Source organism: Oryzias latipes, chromosome 14 (genome assembly GCF_002234675.1).
Source record: "Oryzias latipes chromosome 14, ASM223467v1".
Taxonomy (NCBI): Eukaryota; Metazoa; Chordata; class Actinopteri; order Beloniformes; family Adrianichthyidae; genus Oryzias; species Oryzias latipes.
Window position 1 is genome coordinate 18820058 of NC_019872.2, and position 12983 is coordinate 18833040.

General features: G+C 36.8%; 1 protein-coding gene across 2 annotated transcripts in view; it reads left to right on the plus strand.

Annotated features, from left to right (window-relative positions):
* Window positions 1-9629: 9629 nt before the first annotated feature.
* nlgn2 (neuroligin 2b) overlaps window positions 9630-12983 on the plus strand; it is a 140151-nt gene continuing 136797 nt past the window's right edge. For both annotated transcript variants that reach the window (XM_023962099.1, XM_023962100.1), the window contains exon 1: window positions 9630-10501. The gene's annotated coding sequence lies outside the window, so the exon portion shown is untranslated. The remainder of the gene's footprint in view (window positions 10502-12983) is intronic.

Here is a 12983-nt window from a genome sequence, read left to right on the forward strand (position 1 = left end):
AGGAACCGGAGAAAAATGAGCAACTAACCATGACAGGTGACAATGTTTTATGACTGGAATTTAAAGTTGACAATAATATAAATTAACACTTACTGAAAACAAACAAAAAATGCCTTAATGCCTTAATATTGAACAAGAAAAAGACCAAATGAACCATATATTTATGTCAGATAAGTTTTTCAAATCACAGACCAGACAGTTGAAGTGTCCCATTTTAACATGTCTAACCCTACATTGGCTCCATTAATAACTTTCACAATCAGTGATTTAATTTTAACCAGACATAACTATATTTTGACCCAATAATGCAAGTTAATACTTTGCCCACTACTAAATGTCATTCTCAGGAGAAAAAGCTCATTCCTTGCTCTGCCTCACAGAGGTGCATTATCCATAAAGATTTCCTCCTCATAATAAATCCACCGGTACACAGTAAATGTTTTGCATATACTACAGAAGTATAGGGTCCCTGATATAGATAGCGACCATGTACATTTGCGTACTTTCCATTTTCATTTTTTACTTACCATTTAGTAACCATTTTGCATTCCAAGAAATGTGTTGATAGTTTCTGTTTTCATACAGAACATTTCATACAGACAACTGATCAGACACAGACAGCATCATTTGCTGTCTGGGGCGATAATAGCAGGTAAAAATATCACTCTTGGGTCTGCAAGTCTAGATAAGATAATTCCATCTCGATGTATTATTCTAAGGAATTTTAAAAAAGGAGGTGGATCCCAATATTTTCTTATGATTTATTGATTTTCCAAAATGTTTCTATCACCAAAGACTTACTTCTGTGGCTACGAAGACAGTCTTTTAGGTAAACTTTAATTGGAGTTATTATAGTTAATCCTGTGGTTTTATGTTTCAACTTTACCTTTTTTGATATTTTAATGGGGGGAAAAATTGTCTTTTCAGCAAAAATGCTGCAAAAATAAACAGTGGTTTTTACTTTGTACTCCAACACAAAGAAAAACGCACCTTTATAATACGTATTTATATAGAAAGCAAAACATAAAATATCACTCTTTTGTTTATTTAGAGAAATAAAATATAAAGCAACTTCATCTGCTCCTGATTCAATGCAATTTGAATAAAGAATAATAAAAAAAAACGTTTTCTCAAATTATTTTATACACGTCCTCCATTCTGAGAAAAATGCTACAAGAAAGTGTTAAAAACTCCAAAAAAGGGATTTTCATTGGAATGGGTTTTTATGAAAAGGAATGTATAATTCTCTGTGTATTTACTGTTAAACTAGAAATGAAAAATTATTTTTTACATAAAACACCAACATTTTATCAACAGAAAATAGACTTCATGTCTAATGCTTTTGCCAGAGGAACATCCAAATTGCACTTCAGTGACATAATGTGGTGTTTGTTCAAAAAAGGAGGCTTTTGTTAAATAAAAATGTATGAGCAAAAAAAAGAAAAGAAAAAAAAACTGATTAGAAAAATTGAGTCAAAATGTCAAAAGATACAATGTAGTTGAAATGTCTTTATCGTGTTTTTGATCCAATTTTTCTTTTTAGAACCTAAATTATTTTTACAGTATATTGTCGAAAAGGTAAATCTTTAACATGAAGAAGCTTTGGTTAAGGTTTCCATAAATATTGATAGGAATTGATTGCAATTTCTGTCATTTTGCTTGTTTCTGTTTCTACCTCTCTCATCATTTTATTCATTTTCTTGGATCTCCTCCATCAGCACTTCTTCTATCATGATTAAACTTACAGACTATTCTAAAACCCATGCTCCCTTCATTTACCTGCAAGATAAGATTGATTCACACCATCCCACAAAGATTGCATGCATTTTTTATAGCTGGATTTGAAATTGAAATTTAAGTCGATAAGAATGGAGATTGTGAGGTCTCTGAGAACTGATTGATGCTTCTATAGCAGCTTGTTTAGTCCATACATATGCAGCAACAACATATATCCAGCAGAGTGAGCTATTTTCCAACAACTCGGCATCCAATGGTTTGGAAACGGAGCTGCAGCACACAAAAAACAATATGGTGATCGCACCATAGTCAGAGGGCTGCAGGTGAATTACATTCTCACATAATACTGCTCAAATCCATATCTTCTTGTTTCTCAGATTTTATGACGTATTTCTCATCAGGTTGATCCCTAATGCTGACTGCTTCCTATTTTGTGTTTCTAAATGATCTAATTTAGGGATGGCCGTTGGAAAGACGTATGGGAAGAGTGGTCACCCTTTAACCGAAAGATTGCAGGTTTGACCCTTTGGGCATGACACTGAACCCCGCATTGCTCCCACTGGTTAGCAGCTTGCATGTTCAGATCTGCCACCATCAGTGTGCGAATGTATATGTCTAAATGAAATTGTGACTGTGAAGTACTTTAGGCCTTGAAGAAGGTAAGAAAGCACTATGCTGTGTGAGTACCTGCCATTTATAATTTTCAAAAGGCCACTGACAAAATACCAATTGGTTTTCTTGCATTTAGCACCTAGTCGTAGCCTTGTGTTTTGGCATTTCAAGTTCATTACAAACTTCAACATGAAAACTGTGGCTCAAAAACAGCTACTTGCGACACTGCCTTCTGCTTGTTGCGATAAGAGGACGTGGCATCTACTGACACAACCTTTGTTTTTAAAAGGCCGTGTCACACAGCCACTACGTACTGTTGGTCATATGTGAATATATGTAGAAAAAGTGAGAAAAGTTGTGGTATTTAGGTGAAATTATCACAGAAGAATGAACCACATTAAAACCGCGGAAGAAGTACGAATAAACCACAAAAAGAACACGTATACAAAGCAGGACATGAACCATGCGTGATTATTGTGCTGTTTATGTGCAATTCACTAGTAAAATGTGCATCAATTGCAAAATTTTATCGTGATATGTGCGACGGATATGCAGTAGAAAATTAAGCATTGGTGGTACATGCGTGAAAGGTCTGTTACAGATACGTGGAAAGGTCGTGGAAAGCCACAACTTAGCGTATGCTTCTTGCAAAAATCACGCACAATTGCGTCAGATTTATATAATGCTAACGAACAAACAACTTAAATGTAGCATAAACTGTGTGATTCCCAACTAACCAAAAAGTTAGGACAGCTCAAAACCGAATTCAGGTAAGGACTTGTCGGCAAAAACCTTCAACGGACGTCGACGAATGACAAACGCAAAAATCACTTATGGAGTACGTTTGTCACGCATGGAAAGACTGACATTTCCGACATGGAAAATGCGTAAAATGTTCATAGTGTGACATGGCGATAGCAAGCAAACATCTGAATGCAAGTCAGTTCAGCATTTATTTCAGCTAACAGAATGCTCATGGTTCGCCCACGGAAATCTCAATCTCGTGCTGCAATCCAGGAAAAAATAACACACTGCCTCCCACTCATTGTGATTTTTTCAGACACCCAGTCTGGTCAGACTCTTCTTTGTTATTGCTCCCAGTGATAGTCAGTAAGCGCATCAAGCTTCTGCAGCCGTTGTGCTGAAAACCTTGATGACTATTCTTAGTCGATGTTATGTCAGTGCTAACTTTAACAAGATTTCTCCGCACTCCCATCCTCAGGACAACCATCAGGAACAGGTTTGTTTTCTACAACAAGAACTTATAACTTTCCTTCCATCACTTGAAAGCTTTTCTGACATTAAGGCTAAAAAAAGCTGCTTCCTTTGATCAGTTTGACCAAATTTCTTTTCTTTGACTGGAGTTACACCTTTATTCTTCATTGCAAAGCAGTATTCTTTAGGCAACTGTTTCTTTTGTTTTTTTTTTAATTATCCTGGCTGTGGTGTAGAGGTGGAGCGGTCAGCCTTTGCTGATCGTAAGTTTGGTGTGTCCACGCGTCCTTGGGTGAAACACTGAACCCCATATTGCTTGTGGGGGTAAAAGGTTTGTGCCAGTGTTTGGCAGTGAAGCTGCCATAGGTGTGTGAATGAGACTGTGACTGTAAAGCACCTTGGGTCTTCAGGGAAGGTAGAAAGGGGCTATATAGGTAAACACCTTAGTGAAAAGAGAAAAGCCATTTAACTTCTTCAGACCCAGTGTCCAGCTGCATCACATCACATTTTGGGTCACATTACCACAATAGTTAATTTTGCTTAACTAGGGCCCTGTGACTACTTGTGTAAAGGGTTAGTTAATAATAATAATAATAATAATAATAATACATTTTATTTATAAGGCGCCTTTCTGGGCACTCAAGGTCGCCGCACAGCATGTATACAGTATAAAATACAATAAACACTTAAAACAACAACAACAATTTAAATAAATACAAAATTAAATAAAAAATATATAAAAACGTGAAAAGGTTAATGTTAAAGTGAATAGTTCCACTATACTTAAGAGGTTCAAGTGAGAGTTCTAACAAAACAATGTTAAATACCTTACATTTGATGTTATTGACAGAATCAAAAATAGCAGCTCTCTCAACTCACCGCGAAAAGGCCCGGTTCAAATCCCAGCTGGGATCTTTGCATGTTTTCCCTGTGTAAGTGTAGGTTTTCCACTCTACACCTTCCACCCACAGTCCATAAACATGATTCATGGGTGAATTAGTGACTCTAAATTGTTGCTATACGTATAATTGTGAGTTTGTGGCCTGTTGAGGGTGTCCCCCGCGTTCGCCCAACAGTGGCTGGGTAGGCTCCAGTAATCTCGTCCCCCCAATAAGGGATTTAAGGGGTTCAGAAGATGGATGGAACTTCCTAAAAGAGATTTACATTTCCAAAGAAACTTAAAAACTAAAGCTTGAAAACATCAAATTCTTTTTTTAATAATGTGGAAAAAAATTGGTTAAAAAAACTACATGCAGGGCTCAACTAGCCAAAAAATTTCTCAACATAATTTATGTATTCTGAATTTAAGTTAAGTATATAAATATATGGTGTGCTTGAAATATGCTACAACAATTCAATTTCCCTATGGGATTAGTAAAATTAATCTTAATCTTAATTTGAAAGCAAAACAGTTATTCCCTTTCTTTCTAAAGTTTCAGTTGATGATTATTCACTCACGAAAACAAAGAAATAATAATTGGACGTGTAGCCTAATGTCAGGTTTTATATTTATGCTCATTTATTTACAACTTGAACATTTTTTAAGAAATTAAAGAAAAAGAATTAACACTAAACATTCATGGTTGTGACTTTGACCCCCTGTCAGAAATGATGCCTTACTTGGCAAAGCATCTAGTGAAACTGTTTTTCTACTCGTCAAATTGAAGTTTGATCTGCATTTGGCGGGTGTTAATTTAGAGCCCTGACTACGTGTTTGCTTTCTCTATTTAAGATTTCTGATTTTAGATTACTTTTTTTTAACATGGAGATTAGCCGCACTCCAGTTTAAGAGCACTTTCTAATGGCTAATATGGCAAATGACTGACCAATTAAAAACTTAAGAGTAGAAGAAAAGAGCAAATTAAAACAGAGTTTCAATGCAAAGTAAATGTCACACAAGTCAGATATGTTTTTGTTCATTTCATATAATTTGTAATGAAAACCTGAGAATTCCTCCGCAAAAAGCAAATTTTTAAAGGTATTTGATCCTAAATGTCATCAGCACAATTTTTTTTAAAATAAAGAAACAGTTAAATAAACACATTTTTCTTTACTAAAACAGCTTTTCATGATGGTGTAAAACAAAGATCAAATCCAATCTTTTCTATTCATCTTTGTCTTGTGACACAATTTCAGAATGGCAGAGCAGAAAACAAAATATATTTTTTCTTATGACAGGTTTACATATTTAGCCATATTTTCAATGAATAAAGTGTTTAACAGAAGTTTATCGCGGCATTTTGTTTTTATTTGTGACAACCAATGATCACATTAAAACATATCTTTGTTTTTGTAAACAAGAAATGTTTGATATTTTTGTTTAATTCATAGAATAGAATAGAATAGAATTGAATAAAAAAGAATAGAAAAGAACTTCATTGATCCCACGTGAGGGAAACTACCTTGTTACCAGAACTCTAATAACAGATAGATAATAAATAACACTAAAATAACACTTAATTACTAATAAAAATGTTGCTGCATTTGCTGCATTAAAAACAGAAAATGAGCTTACCGTACATTGACTTGAAAATCCTCCAGATGATGATTGGAATGTTCAAATGTAAACTGATGTGCACAAATGTATGCACTTGCAAATGCAAACAACATTTTTTTTTAACTAATCTATTTATTTGTTTCCATTTTCCTCCACATATCCTGTCAAACACTTCCCTCCTCAAGCCCTTCTTTTCCCTGCTTAAAAAATAGTTGTTGGTCACGTACCGAGTTTGTTTTTGCGTTTTGTGTACACTTTGTGTTTTCAAGATCTCTTTCCAGATAAAATTAGGCCTTAAGATGGATGTAAGTCCAAAGTTAACTTCATCAGATCTCTGAACTGGCTTAGCTGGCTCCCTTTAACAAAAAGATGCCTTCATTTACTCTGAACTCTCTCAGTATATCTCTATACTTTCCTTTTGTAACTTGGAGCTGTGCTTCTCCTTTTCATTTCCCCTTCTTTTTCCTTTGGGTAATACAAATCCTCTATCATAGAAAAAAAAGGTTTGTGCTAACAAGATGTGCTCCCGCATTGATCAAACTGTGATTTTTAACACAGGTTGTATCTGCAATTATTGCTTGAATGTTCCTTTTTAGTCCCTTTCATTTGTTTTTTATGCAGAATTTTTTTTATCTTTCATCCTTGTCCATCAAAGATGAATTAAATGTGAAATCTGTGTCAAATAAAATCACATAGAATGAAAACAGGAAAACAGTTTGGACGTATTTCTTTAATGTTACAGCTTTGGTCACATTATTTTTATTTTTTATTATTCTGTGTTTTGTGTACTTTTTTATGTGTTGGAGTGGAACCTTGCTATTTTTGTGGATCTATGAGTCTCTGTGTTGATTATTTTCAGGTGTGGGGTTAAGGTGGTAAAAGCAGTCTATGAAATTACCATGTGGACATCCAGTCCTTCAAAGGGGAATTCTGCTGCAACCTGTCTTCAGCACCAACACTTGTCTCTAAATTGTGATGCCTGGAGATGTGCTGCCTTTCAGGTGTGGCTTTTTGTTTACGGCGCTGTTTAGCGTTCTGGTTGTGTTGATTGTACTTGAAGTGCATCCGGATAAACGGTTGAATTTTTTTTTGTTGATGTCACTCATAAGATGACATTTTAAAAAGTGCTTTTTGATCGATGCAATGTTCATACTAATGATTTAACATGAAAAAAATGACAACTAAATAAATAAAAGTCCATTATTCAGTCCCTGAAAACATGAAAATATAACCACTAAATTAGTGGCTATAGATAAAAAGTGCATCAGTCGTTAAAAAAAACAGGACACGCAATTAAAATAGTTAAAAACAGAAAAAAAATATATAGAAGATAGACCCCAAAGTACAATGACCACATCAGTAAGGGTGGGCTACCATGTTTTTTTCTCCTGTTAGGATGTCACAATATTCCTTCTTACATTTTTTGGGTAAAAAAATGTGTGGATTTAGAATGTTTTGTTTGTTGCTTTGGACTTTTTGCTTCACTTTCTTAAGTTATTGTTGTTGCTTTATTCATTTTTGTTGTGGGTTTAAAGTTGGGGCAAGTCTAAGCTAGATTCCAGAGACAGACATAAGGGCATAACAGTAAATGAACTACTAACCATGGTCTACTACTATGATCGTTATGAATTTCTGCCTGTGATGGATCATCATGGACGCCCCACAGAAATGCACTCCTGTCTGAAAGATGGATAAGCCATGCAGTCTCATCCCACCCTGTTCATTCACCTCCACCAAATCACCTGTTAAAATTTGAATCCTAACCCAGGCACTTACCTTACATTAGAAGAATGTCAGGCTTGCCACTTTACTCTCTGCATACACACCACATTAGATCCACAATAGATGATTATTTCCTATGAAATCACGTTCACAAACCCCCTCGGCATTGCGTGCTCAGATGGCCACTTTCAATGTTTAGCCTATGTAAATACACGTTTTGGCCGTCCACATTCCAAACTGTTCTCGTGTAGCTACGCAAGTTTTTACAACTGTTTTTGGGCTCTGCTTATGTATTTATGTGTGACCATTGAACGTGTGTTGAAAGTTAAACCAGGTCGAACTTTGACTTTGAACCTAGTGATTTATGGATGGTCCTTTTTAATTCACAGAAGTGCCAACTGTATGAAAATTGATTGCATTCATCCGACCATACTTCAATGAGTTGCTGTGTCTCATAATTGTGGTGTAATGACATTGTTTATAAAAGAACTGTGTTAAGGAAGTTACAACAGAGCGGTTAGGATGACGTCACGGCAGCGTGTGCCGCGTAATGAGACACACGAAAAGCATGTAAGAAGCGTTTTCAGCAGTGCTTAAAAAAAGCATTCTAACAAATAAACAGTTGTACTCTTTTTTTTTTTTTTTTTTTTTTTTTGATAAAACTAAAATCGCTGCTTTATTGTGGTACACTGTTTATTTTTGTATCGCGTGACCACCGGCTACAGTCGCCGCTTTGGTTCAGTTTTTCCGCTCCGAGGGTGGATTATATTCAGACTGAGGAATCTCAGAGCAAACCTAAGCTCAGTCCGATTGGAAACGAACTGAAACCACCTCTAAAGATGGGTCAGAGAGTGGTTCTTGGTCCCAAACCAGGGTCTGCTTAGATGTATTCAGACCAAATTTGTCCAGTCTGAAGATGCCCTAAGTCTTTTATATATCGGAATAGCGCTGTGAAAGATAAACCTGGAAAAAGATGCAGGAGGTTTGCACCATTTTTACCTTTTGCACTAAGCCTCTTCCAACTCGAGGTATTGGACTTATACTAAACAATTGCAAAGAAAAAGAAGAAAAGAAAGAAGCCCTTCCCAGCACAGTGTGAACACCGTGGACTAAACGCACATCACATGCATCATACGCATTTCTGTAACTTGAGAGGCTAAATAAAAAAAAAGACTCTGTTGACAACTAAAGTTTTCATTCCAGGAAACAATGTTTCCTGTTAGACCTGTTGATCAAAAACTTTTGATTTTTTTTATTTTGTAAATCTGAAAATGGTTTATTGGCAATCATTAATAATATAACTCTATGTATTTGAAAAAGTAATGTTATGTTGTTGAAACCGGCAAGGAAATTTTAGCCTAAAAGGCTATGTTTCAATGAATTTATTATGTATTACTGCAAAAAAAGTCTATTCGTGGTTATGAATATTTACACTGTCATGAAGATGGTATCTTCTAACATTTTTCTCTATATGCTAATCAACTTGGTTTATCTGTGTTTTGCCATTTTAGTACAATATTCAATTATTTTTAATTATTGGAATAATTAAGGAAAAAAATATATTTCTTAAATATTCGCAGCAATCGCGTACAATGTTTTTTTTTAACTTATTTTTGCGCCCCCAAGTGGCCAATTATGGTATGAGTTAAAGTTAACACTTTTATCTCTTAAATTTACTGCCAAATAAAATGTTGTTGTACGTGAAGCTTAAACGATTTTTTTCTTTCATCGTAGCCTGAAAAAAATACAAGAACTGTCAAAAAAAGAACATTTAGATAACAGGCTGTTCCAAGCAGCAGCAGCAGCGTCTGTGCGTCACGAACCCAACCTGTGAGATCTGAAGATCTCACACAGCTGGGCGTCCTATGAGAAGAGACCAAGCCGCACGGAGAGAGGCGTGAGCGGGAGAGCTGTTGGAGCTCACGCCATGGGCTCTTCTTCTTTTTCCTTTCCTCATCCATCCTTCCATCCGTCCCAAAGGCTCCTATAGAATCCCTGCATCAGCCTTCGTTTCATTCGTGCTCCGCTCTGAAAGCATGAGGTGGAAGCGGAAGTGTGTCAGGCTGAGCCCCTCTTCTGCGCTCACAGCATCACACGCCAACTGAATCCAAGAGACAGCAGCACGCACGCGCGTAGCGGACAGATTGGACACCTGATTCTGAGCGTCTTTGGAGCGCTCTTTTATTTTTTGGAACCCTCCACCACCTCTCCAAGCCGGTGATTTAAAGGCCCTCACGGTGCGACGCGCCAAATATCCCACCTAGGATTATCATGGACTAACGTCAAGGAGAGAGGACGCACCGAATCCTGCCGCTGCAGCCTTTATCGTTTTTTTTAAAATTGTTAATTAAATTTTTATTTTATTTTTTTATTTTACGCAATCTAAAGTCAGCGGGCTGCCGCAGAAGTCAAATATCTGTGGCGAAGGAAAAAAGAGCAGGGTGTTGTCAAAGAGGAATGAGAGGAGGAGGAGGAGGGGGGGCAGTATGAGGTGTGCTTTTTTTGGAAAAGCCGGAGAAAGACGGAGACCGAGAAGGTGTACTGACGCGCGAGAGCCTGCGACGCGGTGCCCTCTTGAGAAATAACTGCGGTCCGACAAGAAATGGCCTAGTTAGAGGAGGAAAAAATCCACAGAGGACAGACAGAGAGAAGAATCGTGTTTAGGTGGACGCATCATCATCACCATCATCACCATCATCATCATCATCTGTCTTCAAGGTAAGCCTCCAATGACAGATGTGTTTTTTTTTTTTACTGCCCATCTGTCAGGAGCGAAAAGTGTGCGCAAAATGTATGCTTTGGTGACTTCGCACTTTGCGCACGTTCCTCCTGTCTTGACGCACCGTAACAGGGGGATGAGATCCAGGCGCCACTTGGTTGCTATAGCACTGCTTTTCTTCCTCTCAGCGAGAAGCTGTCGGTTGGCCTTGCCTGTTGATAAACTGTCACGTCTCAACTTGACCCGTCTACTTTGTGCATCCGGCGTCAGCAGCCGCTGGATATGAGGGGGATTTAATTGAAGCTGGCTCCTCCTGTAAATCAGGCTGCTTTTTCTTCTCAGCAAAGCTCTCATTTCCCTGGGCTGAGGTGTAGATTACACTGATTGTTTTTTTTTTTAATTATTATTATCTGGCTGATTGATGACATATTAATATGTGCTGCAATATAACCAATCTGAAACAGTGTGACAGGCCTTGCACTGTAATCAACAAACTCAGGCTTTGGACGCTGCAGTCAGGATGGTGAATTAAATGCACACTCTCTGATGATCCAGGGAAGACTCCATTGATATGCAGTGCTGGTTGGTCTGTGCTCGGTTAATGGCAGACAACAGGACCTCTGTTCTGACAGGTCACTGATGAGAAATAGTGTATTTTCATTTTTAGGAGAGTGAATGTTTCTGCTCTTTCAAAGATGCAGCGCCTCTAGCCATGCTGGAGTGACATTTAAAAATCCATCAGAAAACTAATAAAGTGCTTTTGTTGACTTTCCCAGGATTCTGTATTACTCTAGTTGGCGTGTGGCTTCCAGGCCGCCGCTATGTTTGCCCAGATGTCAAAGTACAGGTCATTTTTGAAGAATCGGACTCCATCTGCCAAAGCCAGAATGTCTTCATGCAATGACATCTGTACTGCAGGTACCACGGTCATTTGTAATTCAAAAGAAGATAAAAGTGATCACCAGCATTCTTTGAATTCTGCGTCCTATTAAGCTGAAGCAAATTTGGACAGAACGCTGTGTCTGTTGGTTTCCAGAGAGGACAAAAAAATAGTGGATAAGTGAAGATAAATGGAAAGTAAAATAAAGAATGACTGCTTAATGGATTGGATGACAACACGAGGTGGAGAATTACAATGCAGAACAAAATGTGTCAAATGTGTCTTAATGTTTAATGACGTCGTTGGCAGGCGGTGTGTGAGGAAGGCAAGTGTTCAGTGGAATCATTTTCTCATAAAAGCAGAGCTTACTTCATAGATTACGAGTTTTTTTTTTTTTTTTCCCCCCCCAGCATTTGCAATTATCTTCATGCAAGATCTGCCTCCAATTACCCACTCCCTTTTTTTAGGTGTCAATGAACTTGTTTACATTAATAAGCACAATCAAAACCCTTTTTGAGCTCAAATAAATTACCCAGAATCCTTTAAGATTTTACCAGCTACCACTTCCCCCACAAGTATGTATTCAATGGACTAGAAAAGGAAAAATAAAAAATAAAGCTAAAAAACTAACATAAAAAAATCACCAAAAGAAATGTTTGTGATGATTATGAAAGATCTGGCAAAACAAAAACAAAACAAAAAAAATAGCCGTTGAATCTCTAACAAGATATGACAATATATTTATTTTTTTAACTAGAGTTGCTGTGGGGTCTGAAATGTCTCTAAATAGCGACAAATTGACAAGTTAGCAACCCAGCTTGTGAGGTTTAGCTTACTGCTTTTTCATTGGCTGCTTGTTTATAGTTGTCTGTGTGCAAAGGTTGGAGAGTTTGTCATCTTTGTTTGAGACCCCATGTTCTCTATTTTGTGTATTTTATCTGATTTAAAAACTCAATTTAAACTCCCACCGGACAAGTGGAAACCGAGGAATAATAAAAAAGAAAAAAACAGACAGGAGAAACTAAAGGTTTTATTTTAAAATATAAAATATGTCGCTCTGCTTGGCAAGCTACCAAGCAGCAAACACATTTGAGATAATCCAGTTCAGATCTCTTTAGATTTATTCAAACCTCTTTTTAGCTCTTTTAGATAATTTATTATTTGAAGACAGATTGCAAGAAAATCTACATCTCTGTATTTGGATAAATAAACAGGCAGATGACAGCTTGCTCCAAAATTACAGCAAAAAATAAACTGTCATTTAAAAAATAATATTGTTTGAGAAGAAAAACAGCCATTTAAAAGACTACGAAATTCCGAATAAGACGCAAGATACGCACAGGAAGCTGTTTACCGATAAATTATCTTCCAGGAAGTTTTAGAATGTCTTTAATTATTTTAGTTTTTGTAAGGTCATAAACAAATAAACAAAACAAAAAAGGGCGCTTATATGCACATACATGTTGGTCACGACTGACCTTAAGCTTAAGATCATGTCCGGACATTTTATATCATGTAGTTTGTGTGCTTGATGACCCTTTAAGTCCCCCTGACAACCTCTTAAGGTAGCTGCAGATGGCATGTTATTTGACCTATGACAT